This window comes from Balaenoptera musculus, chromosome 12 (genome assembly GCF_009873245.2).
Source record: "Balaenoptera musculus isolate JJ_BM4_2016_0621 chromosome 12, mBalMus1.pri.v3, whole genome shotgun sequence".
Lineage (NCBI taxonomy): Eukaryota > Metazoa > Chordata > Mammalia > Artiodactyla > Balaenopteridae > Balaenoptera > Balaenoptera musculus.
The window spans coordinates 51,677,874-51,695,677 of record NC_045796.1 but is presented as its reverse complement, the minus strand read 5'-3'; the positions used below and the strand labels follow the sequence as shown (position 1 = coordinate 51,695,677).

At 42.6% G+C, this 17,804-nt stretch overlaps 1 protein-coding gene across 1 annotated transcript in view; it reads left to right on the top strand.

Moving 5' to 3' along the window:
• The first annotated feature begins 464 nt into the window (after positions 1-464).
• ARMC2 (armadillo repeat containing 2) overlaps positions 465-17,804 on the top strand; it is a 249,466-nt gene continuing 232,126 nt past the window's right edge. The window contains exon 1 of the mRNA XM_036872252.1: positions 465-719. The gene's annotated coding sequence lies outside the window, so the exon portion shown is untranslated. The remainder of the gene's footprint in view (positions 720-17,804) is intronic.

Below are 17,804 nucleotides of genomic sequence, written 5' to 3'. Positions count from 1 at the left end.
CCGCCCACGAGCGAAGGCCTGACCAGTGGGTTTGGGAGCTGACGCCATGTCACAGGCGGGAGGTTGGGACCTGGAGTATTTTTACAAACGCGAGGCTGCGGAGAACAAAACCGCCTGGCCCCCAGCCAGTTAGCCTAAGTCGGTTGGGAGAGGGAGGGAGCAGGAAAGCGTTATATCATCCTTCCTTCTTTGAACCGCATCGTAAATCTGCCAGAAAGGAAACGGGGATCTGGAGGGGAGGGGCGACGTGGGGGGAGCCAGCGAGGCCCGAGCGGGGCCGCGTTACCAGCGCCCGGGGCGCCTGGCTCAGGAGGGGCCCCGCCCGCGGGGGAGCGGACCCACGCGGAGGACAACGCTGGGGGAGGGGGACGCTGCGGGAGGGGAGGGGCCGGCAGGAGGGCGCCGCGGGGGCGTGGAGAGCTTCCTGGGTCAGGTCGGAGTGGGAGGGCTGTATGTGCCCGAGGGTGATTTCTGGGCCCACTTCAGGTCCTCCAACTAAACCTACTTTTGTAGATAGAGCTCTTAGAGCTGGAAGGGATTTTAGAGACCCTTTCAGGCGGATGTTGAGGGCAACAGAGGAAAAATAAATTACCTGAAGCCACACAGCTAATGAGACCTGGAAGTGGTGCCAGGGGTCTTCTGACTCCTAAGTTGGCTGTCCACTGGGTCCCCTTCTTGGTGCTGTTCCTTGGCTTTTATGGAGACACAGCAGAGTGAAGGTAAGGCATAATGTACAAATGCATTTGGGTGAAATGACACATTAATTCAATTCACATTAAGAGCTAAATAGTTGATGTTTAATACTTTACTGAGGAGAGATTTTTATGAGGAGGCCCCCGAGCTCCATGGTGGACCACTTCTGACCATCAGGGTGGGGAGGCATCGTCTTGCTGCTTACCAGGGTTCTTGGCCTTCCCAAATCAATAGAAACTGATAAGAGACCAGACGAAAAATTCAGGCAAGGATTTCTTGGGGTTCCTGCTGCAGCAGGAGGGAGCGAAAACAGGTAACAGGTTCCCTTGCTAGCTCCCTGAGGGGGGGCCAGCTGTTTCCTTATACGGGGGTTCCAGGGGTTGCACCAGAGGGTAGCTTAGGTGGCTTGCCTACGCGTTTGGTGGTGGTGTGTGCATGGGGCAGGCACAGTACCCTGCTTTTGTTCCCAGCTTTTCAAAGTGGCAGTTGGGTTCTTGGTCTTTTTGTATCTTGTTGTCCATAATTTGCTGCAAATGAGCGTGCATACAGCTGTTTTTAGTCGCATATAGTTTCTTTGTATTTTGTTGCTTGAGGAGACGTGTGTCCAGGAGCAAGTACCGCAGCAAAGGGTCCCAGGTCCCAGCCTGTCTCGATCTGTTCGTGATCAATTTAAGGCCATTCCAGCCATTGTGTTTCTGGAGGGCATAGGTGGGAGGAAGCTGAGACCTGTGATGTCTCTGAAATAGAATCAGTTTCCTCCCAGGGAGGAGTGATAACAGGAAATCTAGCTAATGACCACCCATATTCATAAATTTTGCAACATTTCTCTAAAAAGATCTAGGTACCAGCCTTAGAAGTACAATTACTGTTGGATTAAACTTATGCTCACCCATGAAATCACAGAGACTCCTATGTTTTCCACCTGTTCCTTCCCCTCCCACAACACTCCTGAGGCTGCCTCTCAAATGAGGAATCCAACAGATGAGAATAGTATAAGCTCTTCCTACGCACTACAGGACCCTAAATTAAGTTAAATAATAGCCATAGCCAACATTTCTTTCTTTCTTTCTTGGCCAAGCACTTCACTAGCATTACCTCATGTCATCTTGATAACTACTATTGTCATCATCCCCATTTCACGATGAGGATATTGAAGCTCAGAGAGGTTAAGTAATTTGCCCAAAGTAACCCAGGTAGGGCCGAGACTTGACCCAAGGCAGACTTATTCTGCAGCCTATGTTTCAACTACCCCAGACTGCTTCCACTGGTAGAAACAAAATTTTTTGGCATATAGAGGGAGCTAAATAGAATTTTACCCAATAACAAGAATGAGGCCCACACTGTTTATTACCCAGGCTAGAGGATACTGAACGGTGAGGAGTATCAGGCCCTGGAGAGTGTCTGGCTGAGAGTGGAAGTTAGGCTGGGATTGCCATGTTCTACGCTCTATGCCTGGTGTTTGGCGTACATTTCTGCTTTTCTGGGCAAATAGCCTAAATAACTCCTTCTCTTTGGTGGGGTCTTGAGCCATCAATACCATATCACCTCCACTCCATTTTTTTTTTTTTAATTATTAGCACCTTTAATTATTATTTATTTATTTATTTATTTATTTTTTTGGCTGTGTTGGGTCTTCGTTTCTGTGCGAGGGCTTCCTCTAGCTGCGGCAAGCGGGGGCCACTCTTCATTGCGGTGCGCGGGCCTCTCACTATCGTGGCCTCTCTTGTTGCGGAGCACAGGCTCCAGACACGCAGGCTCAGTAGTTGTGGCTCATGGGCCTAGTTGCTCCGCGGCATGTGGGATCTTTCCAGACCAGGGCTCGAACCTGTGTCCCCTGCATTAGCAGGCAGATTCTCAACCACTGTGCCACCAGGGAAGCCCACCTCCACTCCATTTTTGTCTCATATCTGTCACCCAGCTCATTTCCGTGGCCTGAACCTGCAATTATTTGGTGTCTGCTGAATGCAAATGAAGCTGATTCTTGATACCCAGTGACAGTTGATTTAGGCTCTTAGTTATTCCCTCTTCTCCTTCTGTTACTTCTTTTCTGCTACTTACTTTAGAAATTTCATCACCTCCACCAGGAAGCACACAAGTGGAAGGAAAGCATGCTCATTGTTAGTCTTTTGTTGTCAACTAACTCTTTGTTAGTAGTTATCACTAGAAAAAGACTAGTGGGGAAGTAGTCTGAGGCTTGTAGATTACCCTTTTGCCTGTGCATTCCCTGTAATCTGATAGCCTAGTTAATGTCTAAACTTTTTTCTTAGTTGGGCCTTGGCTGTGTTTGTTGAATTATCTGTCATCTTTCACCCATGACCCACCCTTGGTCAAATTCTGTGATTGAGGAATATGGACAGCACTAGGTTTCCACTGTCTCTCATTTAATGAATTAATGCATGTAAGGTCCTAGGACATTTCCTCACCCAGAGTAAACCCTCAATAATTGTTGGTTATAATGATTGTTGACATTATAACATATTGTTTGAAAAATAATACTCAACATCCAAGGCATCAATTATTTTTGTTATCCTAAGATTTTTATTATAGCAACTGAGATTGAGTTTTATTTTTTATTTATTTCTTTTGAGATTGAGTTTTAAAGCAAAGGTTCTTCAAGGGCAGGAACCAAGGATGATAAAATAGAGCAGTACTAGTTATAAACTCCTTAGGGGGTGACTTCTGCTTCTAGACATGATGGACTAGCTTGTAGCAGACCAATCCTCCCTACGAGAACAACTAGAAAAACCTAGATTTTTTAAAAACTGTGAAATATCTATTTGGAAGCATTGGAGAGCTACAAAGACAGGGTCTAAGATGGTAGAGAAAAAGGAAACACAGAGAGGTGAGTGGCTTAACATACCGCTGCTTTCTCCATGAAGCATTTGCAGTTCTGAATGAGTATAGACATGCTGAGCAGCTGAGCAGGGTTGTTGGCAATTTCACAGGGCTAAGGAAACAAAGATTGGGATTTAAGTCTTTCCAAAAGGAGGGGTTCTAGTAAACATCCCAGTCTTTCAGCTGGAAACCTTGAAGGCTATATCCTGGTAGTAAAGCTAGCCTGAAAATAGACTAGTACTCAGTACTCACAGAGACTAAAACTCAGATCTGAATCAATTCAATCTCAGAATAGATTAAGGAGATATTCTGGTAGCTAACTGCCTGCCAGAAACAAAGTAAATCCTCTTCGGAGGAAGCTAACATCATCCAGAGCCTCAAATTATCACTACAATTTTTCATGCACAGTATGTGCTTAAAAAAATACCAGGCATACAAGGAGATAGGACCAAATAACTGAAAACTAAGAGAAAAAAATGATATAATTTAAACATATATGTTGAATTTCTTTTAAAAAGAATCAAATAAGAATTCTAGGACTGAAATTAAGAACTTGTGAAAGGGTTTAAAAGCAGATTACATGCAACTGAAGAGATAATTCATGAACTTGACTATAAGCCAGAAGAAAATATGCAGACCTCTCTATAATTACAAGATAAAAAGTTTATGAAATATAGAAAAGAGCCTACGATATATATGGAACCCAGCGTAAACTTTGTATAATTAGAGTCCTGGAAAGAAAGGAGAGAGATAATGTAGCATAAATAAGATTTTAAGAGAAAATTATCTGAGGATTTAAAAACTGACAAAAAACATAACGCCACAGATTCAAAAAGTGCTACAAACCCCAAGCAGGCAAATACAAAGAAAGTCATAACTAGGCACATTATAGTAACTGAAAACAACCAAAGAAAAAACTGTAAAAGCAGCCAGTGTTAAAAAAAAAACCAAACAACAAGAAAGCTACACTTTGCTTAGAGACACAATAATAAGATAGCCAATTTTCAACAAAAACAACGGAAGCTAAAAAAAGAATAAAATGACATTTTTGAAAGGCTAAAAAAAACCCTGCTAACCCAGAATTCTATAACCAGAGAAAGTATCATTCAAAAATGAAAGTGAAATAAAGACATTTTCAGCCAAACAAAAACTGAGATGGTTTATAGCTAGCTGACAGACACCAAAGGAGAATCTAAACAGAGTTTTTTAGGTAGAAGGAAAAGAATCCCGGAAGGAATCAAGAAAATGCAAAAAGGGATATTGCATTTTATATGTGTGTGTATATATATATATACCACATCTTCTTTATCCATTTATCTGTTAGTGGACATTTAGGTTGCTTCCATGTCTTGGCTATTGTATATAGTGCTGCTATGAATATTGGGGTGTGAATTAGAGTTTTCTCTGGATATATGCCCAGGAGTGGGATTGCTGGGTCATATGGTAACTCTGTTTTTTCAATAGTTTTTTAAGAAACCTCCATACTGTTCTCCTAATGGCTGCACCAATTTACATTCCCATCAACAATGCAGGAGGGTTCCCTTTTCTCCACACCCTATTCAGCATTTATTATTTGTTGACTTTTTAATAATGGCCATTCTTACTGGCGTGAGGTGATACATCATTGTGGTTTTGATTTGCCTTTCTCTAAATTAACGATGTTGAGCATCTTTTCATGTGCCTGTTGGCCATCTGTATGTCTTCTTTGGAGAAATGTTGATTTAAGTCTTCTGCCCATTTTTTGGTTGGGTTATTTGGGGTTTTTTTTTTATATTGAGCTGTATGAACTGTTTGTATATTTTGGAAATTAATCCCTTGTCAGTTGCACTGTTTGCAAATATTTTCTCCCATTCCATAGGTTGCCTTTTTGTTTTGTTTATGGTCTCCTTTGATGCACAAAAGCTTTTAAGTTTCATTAGGTACCATTTGTTTACTTTTGTTTTTGTTTCCATTACTCTAGGAGATGGGTCCAAAAAAATATTGCTGCAATTTATGTCAAAGAGTGTCCTGCCTATGTTTTCCTCTAGGAGTTTTATAGTATCCAGTCTTACATTTAGGTCTTAATCCATTTTGAGTTTATTTTTGTATATGGTGTTAGAGAACGTTCTGATTTCATTCTTTTACATGTAGCTATCCAGTTTTCCCAGCACCATTAAGTGATACACTTCTAAATAATCTGTGGATCAAAGAAAAAGAGAAAGTATTTTAACTAAATGATAATATAATATAACATGTATTATATATAATCAAAACATGTATATAATCAAAACATAAGGGATTCCATTGAAGCTGTGCTTGGGAGTTGGGGGCAGCAATTTATAGCATGAAAAGCATATGTTAAAAAAGAAGAAAGGCTGAAAATCAGTTATGTAGGAATCTATCCCAAGAAATTAAGGGGGAAAAACTCAGCAGATTAAAGCCAAGAAGGTAGAAGAGCATAATAAAGATAAAAGCCAAAAATTAATAAAATAGTAAACAAATGTATAGTGAGAGTCAACAAAGCCAAAAGTTTGTTCTATAATACAAAAAGATCAATAATGTTGATAAACCTCTGGCAAGAATAATCTAGAAAAAAGAGAGCAAACAAAGTATTAATATCAGGAATGAAAAAGAGCACCTCAGCACAGATCCTACAGATATTTAAAAGAGAATATGAGGAGGTGATAAATAAGTTTCTGCCAAAAAATTAGAAAATATGAAATGGATAAATTCTTCAGAAGGACACTGTACTAAAGCTGAGACAAGGAAAAACAGAAATCTAAATAGTCCTATATATATATTGAATCTATAATTTAAAACCTGCCCTCAGGGAAAACTCCAGGCCCAGATGACTTCATCAATGAATTCTTCAAGTATTTTGGGAAGAAATAGTAGCAATCTTACATAAACCATAAACTCTCCTAGAGAATAAAGAAGGAATAGTTACTACCTTGTTTTATGAAGCCTGCTTAACCTTGATACACAATCCTGGTAAAGATATCACAGGAAAGGAATATTACAAACCAAACTCTCTTACAAACATAGATGCAAATATCCTATTCAAAATATTAGCCTAAAATATATGAAAAATTATCACAACCAATTTGAGTTTACTCCAAGAATATAAGGAAAGTTTAACATTCAAAGCTCAGTTAATGGGACTTCCCTGGTGGCACAGTGGTTAAGAATCCCCCTGCCAATGCAGGGGACATGGGTTCAAGCCCTGGTCCCGGAAGATCCCACATGCCGCGGAGCAACTGAGCCCATGTGCCACAACTACTGAGCCTGTGCTCTAGAGCCTGGGAGCCACAACTACTACTGAAGCCTGTGTGCCTAGAGCCTGTGCTCTGCAACAAGAGAAGACACCACAATGAGAAGTCCATGCACCACATCGAAGAGTAGCCCCCACTTGCAGCAACTAGAGAAAGCCCGTGCGCAGCAACGAACACCCAACACAGCCATAAATAAATAAACAAACAAACAAATAAATTTATTTTAAAAACTCTCATTCTGGCAGATACCATTTTAATCAAGTGATCAAGGTTAGCATTACCAATAATAAGAGGTATCATGTACCCCCTGATGTGATGCATTGGCAAGAGCACATCATCTCTGTAGTATATTTCTCAAAAATGCAAAACCTCAAAGTAAGAGACTGTCAAAGATTAGAGCGGACTGAGGAGACACGACAACTAAATGTAATATGGGATCCTGGAACAGATAAAGAACATTATTTGAAAAACTAGAAAAATCTGAATAAACTATGTAGTATAGTTAAAAGTATTGTACTAGCTTTAATTATTTAGTTTTGATAATTGTCCCATGGTTATATAAAATGAGCATTAGGGGCAGCTGGGCGCAAGGTATATGGGAACTCTGTGCTATTTTTGCAGCTCTTCTGTAAATCTAAAATTATTTCAAAATAAAAAGCTAAGATAATTCAATTAATGTAATTTACTGCATGAACAGAATAAAGGCGGAAATCTCATGATCATCTTAATAGATACAGAAAAAACATTTAAATAAAATTCAACATTCATTCATTATTTTGAAAACATTCTTAGCAAACTAGAAATATAAGGAACTTCCATAATCCTATAAAGGGCACCCATAGATAACCCTATAGCAAACATCATATTCCCCCTAATTTGGAAATGAGACAAAGATGTCTGTTATCACATCTATTCAACATTGGACTAGAGGTTCACAGCTAGTGAATAGGGCAAGAAAAAGAAATAAGGTATGAAGATGAAAAAGGAAGAAACAAAACTGCCATTATTCATCAGCATCATGGATAATATATAGAAATATATATGAATATGTGTGTATATATGTATTATTTATATAGATATAGCTATAGAGAGAAGATCCAAAAGAACCTATAGACTGTATAAATTAGTAAATGAGTTTAACAAGCTAGCTGGATGCAAGATCAATATAAAAAATCAATTGTATTTCCATATTCCAGAAATAGTCAGAAAATGAAATTTTTAAATAATGTTACAGCATTGCAATAACAGCATAAAAAACTATACATCTCTAGAGGAATAAATCCAACACCTTTGTGCAGAAAGAATAACATATCATTGAGCTAAGTTAAAGAAAACCCAAATAAATATTCAGGGATTAGAGGGCTCAATATTGCACAGATGCTCTCCCAAATAATCAACAGATTCAGTGTGGTCCCAATCAAATTCCAAGAAATTGATAAACTGATTCTAAAATTTATATGACAATGCAAAAGGCCAAGAATGTCAAGATAATCTCAAAGAAGGACAACATTGGAGAACTTGCACCAAAGGTTGTGTGGATATATTTTAAAGCTACAATAATTAAGACAGTGTGGTATGGTGCTAAACAGATGTTTGATTAAGATGAAAGTGGTAATGGATAACCAAATGTACTTTAGTAGTTTTAAGGGACAAAAAGAACTAAAATATTTTCAAGGCTCAGAGGGGTACCTTTATGAAAATTATGTTCTATCAGATAAATTACCAAGTTCAAAATATGAAAAATAAATATAATGCAGCATCATAAAAAAAAAAAAAAAGATGAAAGTGGCGATGCAGATCAGTGAGGCAAAGGCAATTTTTCAAAATCATACTGGGTCATTTGGGTATCCATACCCAGGAAGAAAATGAACCTTAATAGCTACCTCACACCATCCACTAAAACTAATTCTAGGTGGACTGTAGGTTTAAATGTGATAGGTAAAAATTTATAGCAACTAGAAGAAACATAGATATCTTCATTATTTGAGGTAGGCAACTATTTCTTTAAAAAGACACAAAAGCACAAATCTTAAAGCAAAATGTTGATAAGCTAGATTACTCTAAAATTTAAAACTTTCTAAAATCAAAAGACATCATTAAAGGAGTGTGTGATTCCATTTATATAAAGTTTAAAAACAAGCAAAATGAATCTATGGTGTTATGTCTGTGGTAGGCCAAATAGCACCCCTCCCAAAGACATCTACATCCTTGTCCCCTAAACCTGAGAATATATTACCTTTTATGGTAAAATTGATTTTGCGGATGTGATTTAATTATGGATTCCGATATAGGGAGATTATCCTTGATTATCAAGGTGAGCTCAGTCTAATTATAAGGGTCCTGGTAAGAGGGAGCAGGAGAAGCAGAGTCAGAGCTACGATGCTGGATTTGAAGATGTAGGAAACGGGCCATAAGTCAAGAAGTGCAGGTGGCCCCTAGAAGCTGGAAAAGGGAAGGAAACAGATTTTCCCCTAGAAGCCTCTGGAAGGAACCAGCCCTGCAGGCACCTTGATTTTAGCCCAGTGAGACCGATTTCGGATTTCTGTTCTCCAGAGCTATAAGAGAATAAATAGGTGTTGTGTTAAAGCCACTGAGTTTGTGGTAATTTGTTACAGTAACAGTAGGAGACTAGCGGCCAGAACACCAGTTACCTCTACGAAGGAGAGGAGCTGTTGTGTCGGGAAGAGGCACAGGTAGCTTTTAGGGAGCTGATAATGTTCTATTTCTTGATCTGGGTGGTGGTTACGTAAGCATAGTTATGTTGCGAAAATTTATGATCTGTACACCTTTCCGAATAGAAATTATAATTCAATAAAAATTTATATATTGAAAAAACCCAAAAACTCCTTATGGGGAAAGTATTTTACATTCTTCCACTACAGTCAGCACAGATCTTTGCTAAGAAGAGGCATTCAGTGTCTATCTGTTGAGAGAACTGCTGAGCAGAAACCTAATTCCCAGATATTACTTAAGGACATCACTAGCAGGAGCATATATTTTTTTTTTTAATTTTTAATTATTTATTTATTTATTTATATTTTTGGCTGCGTTGGGTCTTCGTTGCTGCACATGGGCTTCCTCTAGTTGCGGCGAGTGGGGCCTACTCTTCATTGCGGTGCGCGGGCTTCTCATTGCGGTGGCTTCTCCTGTTGTGGAGCACGGGCTCTAGGCACGCAGGCTTCAGTAGTTGTGGCACATGGGCTCAGTAGTTGTGGCTCGCGGGCTCTAGAGCACAGGCTCAGTAGTTGTGGCGCATGGGCTTAGTTGCTCCACGGCATGTGGGATCTTCCTGGACCAGGGCTTGAACCCGTGTCCCCTGCATTGCATTGGCAGGCGGATTCTTAACTACTGCGCCACCAGGGAAGTCCTAGGAGCATATATTTAATTCTATGAAAAGAGGAGGCCTGTTCTCAAGTTAGAACGTAGTCTTCCCTTGTCTTACCTGTAAGGATAATCCTCCCTCCTTGAGAAATTTATTTTTTCCAACATCCTAATTTTCAATCAATATATGAAAGATTTTTACAACAGGAAGATTTAACTTACAGACCTCATGCCACGTGGTGATACAAGATTAAAATAATAAATAGGTTTTTTTTAAGTTTTAGATAAATTTGAAGGTGTTAGATCCATAATTGACTATTAAAGAGAAGCAGGATGCTTGGAGTATGGCTCTGGCCTTTAAAGCTGACCTCTGTGAGGACAGCCACGTGCTTCCACTGCAGTGGACCTTGGGTCTGACTCAGTGTCGCCATTTTTAGGTTATTAAAAGGCAGCAGGTCTGGTTCAGAAGCATAGGCTTTTCAGCTACCAGTTGAAGGCTCTGAGGATCCAAGCATCAGCCTCGTAATTATTCAATTAATAACACCGTGTTTGCATGTGGGAGCAGTCAAGGTCATAAAACTTAACATGATCTGGGAGCTGGTGACCTGGTTGTCCGTAACTTTAGTTTCAGGTCTGCCCCTCACCAGCTGCGAGACAACGGGCGTTTGGCATGCCACTTAATGCATCTGAGCTTTGTCTGTGCATGGGGATACTGCTACCACCCACACAGGGTTGTCTGGGAAGCTGAATAAGAAGTGATACAAAAGCACTCAGTCAAGTGTGAGGCACTGTTCAAATGTGAGGTAATGCTATTGGTTTTGTCCTCAAAGGGAAAAAAAACATAGTGCCCTGGTTACCTTAGTTTACTGCCAGAAAGATTTTTCTAGTGCAGTAGGTGCTCTGAGATAGAAAGATTTTGTTGTCAAAAAAGTTTAGGAATCTCTGAATCTGCACCTCCTTTGCCGGATTAACCTTCATTCATCCTTTTGATCACAACTAAAATACTGCTTCCTCAAGGACGGTGTCCTGACACACTCCAGACTTAGGACCCCCGTGCACACCCCTGACCACCACACCCCCACAGGCCTCCCCTGCATGCGTCTTCTCAACGTACAAGGACCAATCTGTTTTTATATTATTTATATTAATGCCTTTCCTTCCCCACTAGATTGTAAGCTTTATGAGGGTAGGAACTTGTCTATTTTCCTCAGTCTTATCTGTCTAGCTGAAAGCTCCACAAATCTTTTTTGTTGTAGGAAAAAAATCTCATTTTCTCAATACAAATTACACTTCCATTTCTGTTGTTTTGCCTCACTGCTTCTGCAGCTTCTCCACAAAATAAAAATCTCATCACTTAAGCTAACCTCCTCTTTTCTCCCCAGTGATGAAACCATTTTACTGACTTCTCCAGAGAGCTTCTTTCCCACTAGCTCTGGTTTTAAACTCACATTACAGCTGTACAGACTGCACACTGTCCACACCCGGAGGCCATCTTCACAGATTACAGTGTGTATGGCGCCCCCTGGAGTTGTGCGGTATTATAAGCTGAGACTACTCTGCCTTGTCTTTTATCAAAAGGTTTATTGTGTTGGTTTGATGTAAGCATCTGACCCAGGGCAGGTTTCTGGGCTAATGTTTATCACTACTCCAGGCCCCCTACCCCTCCTGAAACCCCACTCCCACTGCACATGTACAGAAAGATGCTCAAGCTTTTGCTTGCATGTTTCGGGGGACTTGGAGTGCACTACTTTGCTTGCTTGCTTGCTCTGGTTTGTTTGATCCTCAGGTCAGCCCCTATCTTACCCAACTCCAGGCTGTTCTTTCTGCCCAGGAAGGCCAATCCACCAAAGCCCAACCTCCTTCCCCTCCATAATTTAACTCCTACTCATCCTCAGGCCTCAATCTACAGCAGGCCACTTCTTCAGAGGGATCTTTCCTGACAAATGAAGTTGATTTAGTTCACCCTGCTATTCTTTCTCGTGATATTCTACACTTTTCCTCTAAGATGCCCATCACAACTTGTACTTCCATACCTATGAGTTATTTATTTATGTAGCAAATGTCTCCCTAATAAACCATAAACTCCATAAGGGCAGGGCCAGTGTCTCCTTTTTCACCAGCTCCATGCCCATCCCTGTGCTTGTTTACAGAGCAGGTGTTCCATAAATGTGTACTGAAAGAAAGGCACGATGAATGAACCAATGAATATGCTTGCTCTCAAAACAGCTTTTGACTCTTGGAAACCTGCCTGACTTGAAAATAACTCCAAGTCCAAGCAAAACTTAAGGAAGTGTAATTTGAAGAAACAAATTGTGTCTTGAATTTGTCAATGCCAACCCTCTGTCTATTTTGACTTGTTTTTTCACCTCTTGGGTTCAGAGCAACCTCACCAGTCTCTAATCTCCTGGGGCACGTACTTCCCTTCTGCCCTGTAATAATAGGCTGCCTGGGGGGCTTGCTGGGCTGTGGTTTAAGAAGTCCACAGGTGGCTTCTCGTCTCTGCAGCCGGAGGGGACTTTCCGGAGGGCAGGACTGTGCATCCGCCTTCCCTTGTACCCCTGGACCTTAGAGGCAAGGCTGGGTACACGTGGTCTTCCGGTCCTGTTGGAACAGGCTGACTGTTCCCTTGGTTCCGTTTATTTTTCTTTGACCCGACTTCATGCTTACCCATAGTAAAGCAACTTGAACAGCATTTATGTAGTAAAGCTAGTAACAGAAAATGCCAGCACTCCACCCATACTCCCCGCAGTCCCTTTTTACCATTTCTTGCGCACCCCAGGCCTTGGTTCCAAAAGCCAGCTCTGTGGTGAGTTTGGCAGATGGCCCCTGGAGGCTCTGGAGCTGCCTTGGCTGCACAGAGAGAGAGCCTGGAGCACGACCGACAGGGTCAGGCCCAGCTGCCCTCTGTGGGCTCTGGCCTGTGCTCCTCCCCAGCCCTGTCCTTCGCCCTCCACTCCTTCCCAGTGTCCTCACATCACAGGCACACAGATCCTCACCTGGGGCCTGCTTTGGGGAACCCAACCTAGGACAGTTGCTTCAGAGCGGGGCTGGGAAGCTAAGCACACTGAGGCCAGGTGAGCATAAACCACAGGAAGGGATCTGAGCGTACCTGGTGGAGCACAGACATGGTTCACTGGCATCCCGCGTTCAGTTCCACTCCGCCTGCCCACGGAGCCCTCACGGTGGAGACTGGCCACAATTTATAGGAAAACTTACAGGAGGTGAGTTAGTTGGACAACTCACAGTCCTCACCTGCTACAGCTAGACCGGAGGCTAATGACATTTACACAACCCTCCTCGAACCTTCCGCCTCGGCCGGCTGGCGCTTCTGCTGGTTGCTCCCTTGACGGGGTGACTCAGCCCTTCGTCTGTGAGGAGGCTGAACCCGGTTACCATGGCCACGCTGGCCGTAACTGCCGGGTCACAGTTAACGCTGGGCATAGGACTAACCTCCAGTTGCCCTGAGTTCTGCACATACTCCCACCAGGCCCGTGGTAGCAGGGACATAGCCTCCTCCTAACAATCAGGGTTAATTATCCCAGCCAGGACAGCAACTTCTTTCTTTGCCTGTTGCTCTACAGTATGAGAAGCCCCCAAATGACCAAGTGGTTGCCATAGATTTAGGTTGAGTAGACCCTTTCTGTGTCTCCTTTCTGGAAATTAGGCTCTCTGGACCCACAGGACCTAAAGTTGTGACAATGGGAAACACACCTTCCCCCAAATGGGTCACTGGGAAAGATGGTGAACAGGGCCATTCCCACTTCCACCACCTGCCCTTCCTTGTGTGCATTTCAGACTCTGTCCTCTCGGGCAGGGAAGACTCAGGTGCACACCCAGGTCCCCTGCAGGGTCAGTCTAAAGCCGCCCTCTGTGGGGCTCTGTTGAGACCTCACCACGGTTGGGCCTTCTCTCCTCCCCTCCTCTGCTCCCCTTACTGGTTTCCTCTAGGAGAATCTCCTTGATAAATTACTTGCACCCAAAAAAGTCTGCTTTCTGGGGAAGCCAACCTAAGAGGGACCTGGAAGTCGGGATGAGTGGGGTGGGCAAAGCGCTCTGATTTTGAATATATGAAATGGACTGAAGCCAGGTTGAAAGGAGGAAGTTTGAGCTACTGGATAGAAGCTTGAACGGGAAGTTGAGGGTCCTGCTCCTATGGCCACCTGATTGAAAATGGAAAGAATTGGGCCTCAGCTTTACCATGTTTCTGATGGGGATAATGCTTTAACTTCGAGCAACATAGAACAAACGCTCTCATAACGTGTTCACAGCATATTTATTTAAATGTAGTGAATTTCAAAGCCGGTGAAATTATTTGCAGATAATATAAGATAATAACAATAGCTAACACTTCTGGTGCCTTTCTGTGGCCATGCACTGTACTAAATACTCAATAAGATTCTCTTCTTTCATCCTTACATCCACCCGATGCAGAAGGGGTATAGGCTTAGAAATTAGTCCCATTTTACAGATGTGGAGACTGAAGGAGAGACGGGAATTTGCCTGAATGAGCCATGGGGCGGGGATGAAACCCAGGTGTGCGCTCCAAACTGCCCGCTGCCCCGCAAGCAGAGACACGAATGTTCATCTCTCCCCAGCATGTCTGTGGAATGCAGGGTATTTGCCTTTCTGGTTTTTAAGTTTGCACACACACAAAACCCATGGTTTATTTGAGTTGAGAGAAAGTGCTACTTGGCTGGTCTCCCCGGAGAAGCTAAGGGCAGCCCCAGAAGCTCCTTTCATCCTACTCCAGTGCAGGAATTCGGCTGATATTACTCTCAGTTGATATGTCTCATGGCTTCATTTGGCATATTCATGAGGAAACCTTGGCGTTACTTGGTTCTTGGGTGGGCAGGTGGGGCTGGCATGAAGGGCGTGGCAGTGGCGTCAGCAGCGCCCCGTATTGGTTGGTATGTTCCAAAGTCTCTTCCCGAGGCCAGAGTCACCATTTAAAACACACCTATACTTACTGCTGTTTTCTTCAAAGAAGATTACATTTTGGCTCCTAAGAAGTAGTTTGTCAGGACTCTCTTGATCGCTAAATGAATTTGAATTTGGTTTGGCAATTTGTGGGTCTGGATTCCCACTAACCCTGGTTTCCTTTCTCATACCAGATGCCTCTGGAGCAGACCTCCTTGTTACACTGAAAACCTTGGAGGGTGAGGCTTGTGTTTTGTTCACTGCTGGGCGTGGTCCCTGCCAGGTAGTAGGCTCTCTATAAGTGGTTGTTGAATTAACAAATGAATTGGTAACCGACTAAACAGAGCCAGCATAGTTCACAGTTAAGAGCCCAGACTCTGGAACTACACATCTGGATCCAAATCAAGCCAGCTGTGTGACCGTGGGCAGGTGACCTAATTTCTCAGTGGCTTGGTTTTCCCATCTGTACAATGGGCGTGACATTAATATACATCCCTCAAGATTGATGGGAGGATTAAATGAGTTAGTACGTGTAAAGCACTGAGAACAATGCCAAGCCCACAATGAGGGTTCTCTCACTGAATTCCTTAGACTGTGACATTGGGCCTGGCATAAACTGTCCTCACAGTTGTTGCCCTTTCCTCATACTATCCTGGAGGAAACATATTTTGTTGTGTCTGTATTAGCTTGAAACCCCCTCATTCTCATTCCCCATTAAAGTGTCTTTGTGTCTGGCAGTGGGGTTGGTGGACTGCTAGATCTCACTGTTTGCACAAAAAAGTGCTGAGATCCTTAAGAACATTCCCTGCAAGGAGTGAGGACAGATATACTTTGTTTTTCTAGAAGCAAAGCTGACAATTTATCACTGCCTGCCAAAACCTCTCTCTAAGGCAGCCCTTCTCAAACTTTAAAAACCTCTCTTCCTGTCGGCCTCGTCAGAACAACGAAGTGCAGAGTCATTCTCAAGAGAATGGGGTGACAGGAATGGGCTGGCAGCTGGAAGCCAGGTGCATAATGCTTTAGAGCAATGAGGGAGGGACATCCAGGGCTATCATGAAAAACAGTCTGCAGGCCACCAAAGGTAGGCTGCAAAAGGCCACCATTGTGGACCACGTTAGCTCAGAGGGACTGCTTTCCACAGTCTTCGAAAGCTACCCATTTCTTTGTTTATTCAACAAATATTTTTGAGTGCGTACTATGTGCCAAGTGCTGGGGATTCAGAGATGACCAAGACAAATGTCTCTGGCTGCATGGAGCTTACATTCTGTGATCATTAATGTCTACCCAACACCCACTGAAAACACTGCTCACCCAGGAAAGTTTACTGAACCATAGCAGTTCCTCAGGGATTCTCTAAGATGAAGCTGTAATGCCCAGAAAAGGCTTTTCAGCAAGTCTGCAAGAATCACTTGACTTCTTTGGTCATGAGGAAAATGTAAAAGGAGCTCTTGTTGTCATGTGTGAGTCTCAATCCTGGCACTGGGAGACCCAAGCCTCAGTCAGGTGTGCAGGACTCCATGTTCAAGAGTTAAGGCTCCACACCTCACACCCAACAGGATGGTAACACACACACACACACACACACTCCAGAAAATAACAAGAGTTGGCATGGTTGTGGAAAAATTGGAAAGTTTGTGTGCTGTTTGTGGGAATGTAAAATGGTGACGCTTCTATGGAAAACAATCTGGAGGTTCTAAAAAAATTAAAAATAGAACTACCATATGATCCAACAATCCCCACTTGTGCGTATGTAGCCAAAAGAATTGAAAACAGGGTCACAAAGAGATATTTGCACACCAATGTTCACAGCAGCACTATTCACAATAGACAAGAGGTGGAAGCCACCCAGGTGTCCATCAATAGATGCTCTAGATTGACAATCAGTAGTCAGTCAAGTCCAGGAAGCACAGAGAGTCCCATACAGGATAAATCCAATAGATGAATGGATAAACAAAAGGTGGTGTATACAGACAATGAAATATTATTCAGCCTTAAAAAGGAAGGACACAGATAGCTTCAAGATGGTGGAGGAGTAAGACATGGAGATCACCTTCCTCCCCACAAATACATCAAAAATACATCTACATGAGGAATGGCTCCTACAGAACACCTACTGAACGCTGGCAGAAGACCTCAGACTTCCCAAAAGCTTTGCTTTTACCATTTGCCCTAGGGTTCTGTCTGTCCATTTTTTTTTTTTTTTTTTTTTAGTATAGTTTTTAGTGCTTGTTATCATTGCTGGATTTGTTTTTTGGTTTGGTTGCTCTCTTCCTTCCTTTTTTCTTTTTTTTAATTACTTTTAAATTTTTTTATTTTTAATAATTTTTTTAATAACTTTATTTACTTTCCTTCCTTCCCTCCTTCCTTCCTTCCTTCCTTCCTTCCTTCCTTCCTTCCTTCCTTCCTTCCTTCCTTCCTTCCCTCCTTCCTTCCTTCCTTCCTTCCTTCCTTCCTTCCTTTCTTTCTTTTTCTCCCTTTTCTTCTGAGCCATGTGGCTGACAGGGTCTTGGTGCTCCGGCCGGGTGTCAGGCCTGAGCCTCTGAGGTGGGAGAGCTGAGTTCGGGACATTGGTCCACTGAGTTCAGGACATCGAGCCAAGTTCAGGACGTGGGGGACATCCTGGCCCCACGTAATATCAAACGGCGAAAGCTCTCTCAGAGATCTCCATCTCAACGCGAAGACCCAGCTCCACCCAACGACCAGCAAACTACAGTGCTGGACATCCTATGCCAAACAACTAGCAAGACAGGAACACAACCCCACCTATTAGCAGAGAGGCTGCCTAAA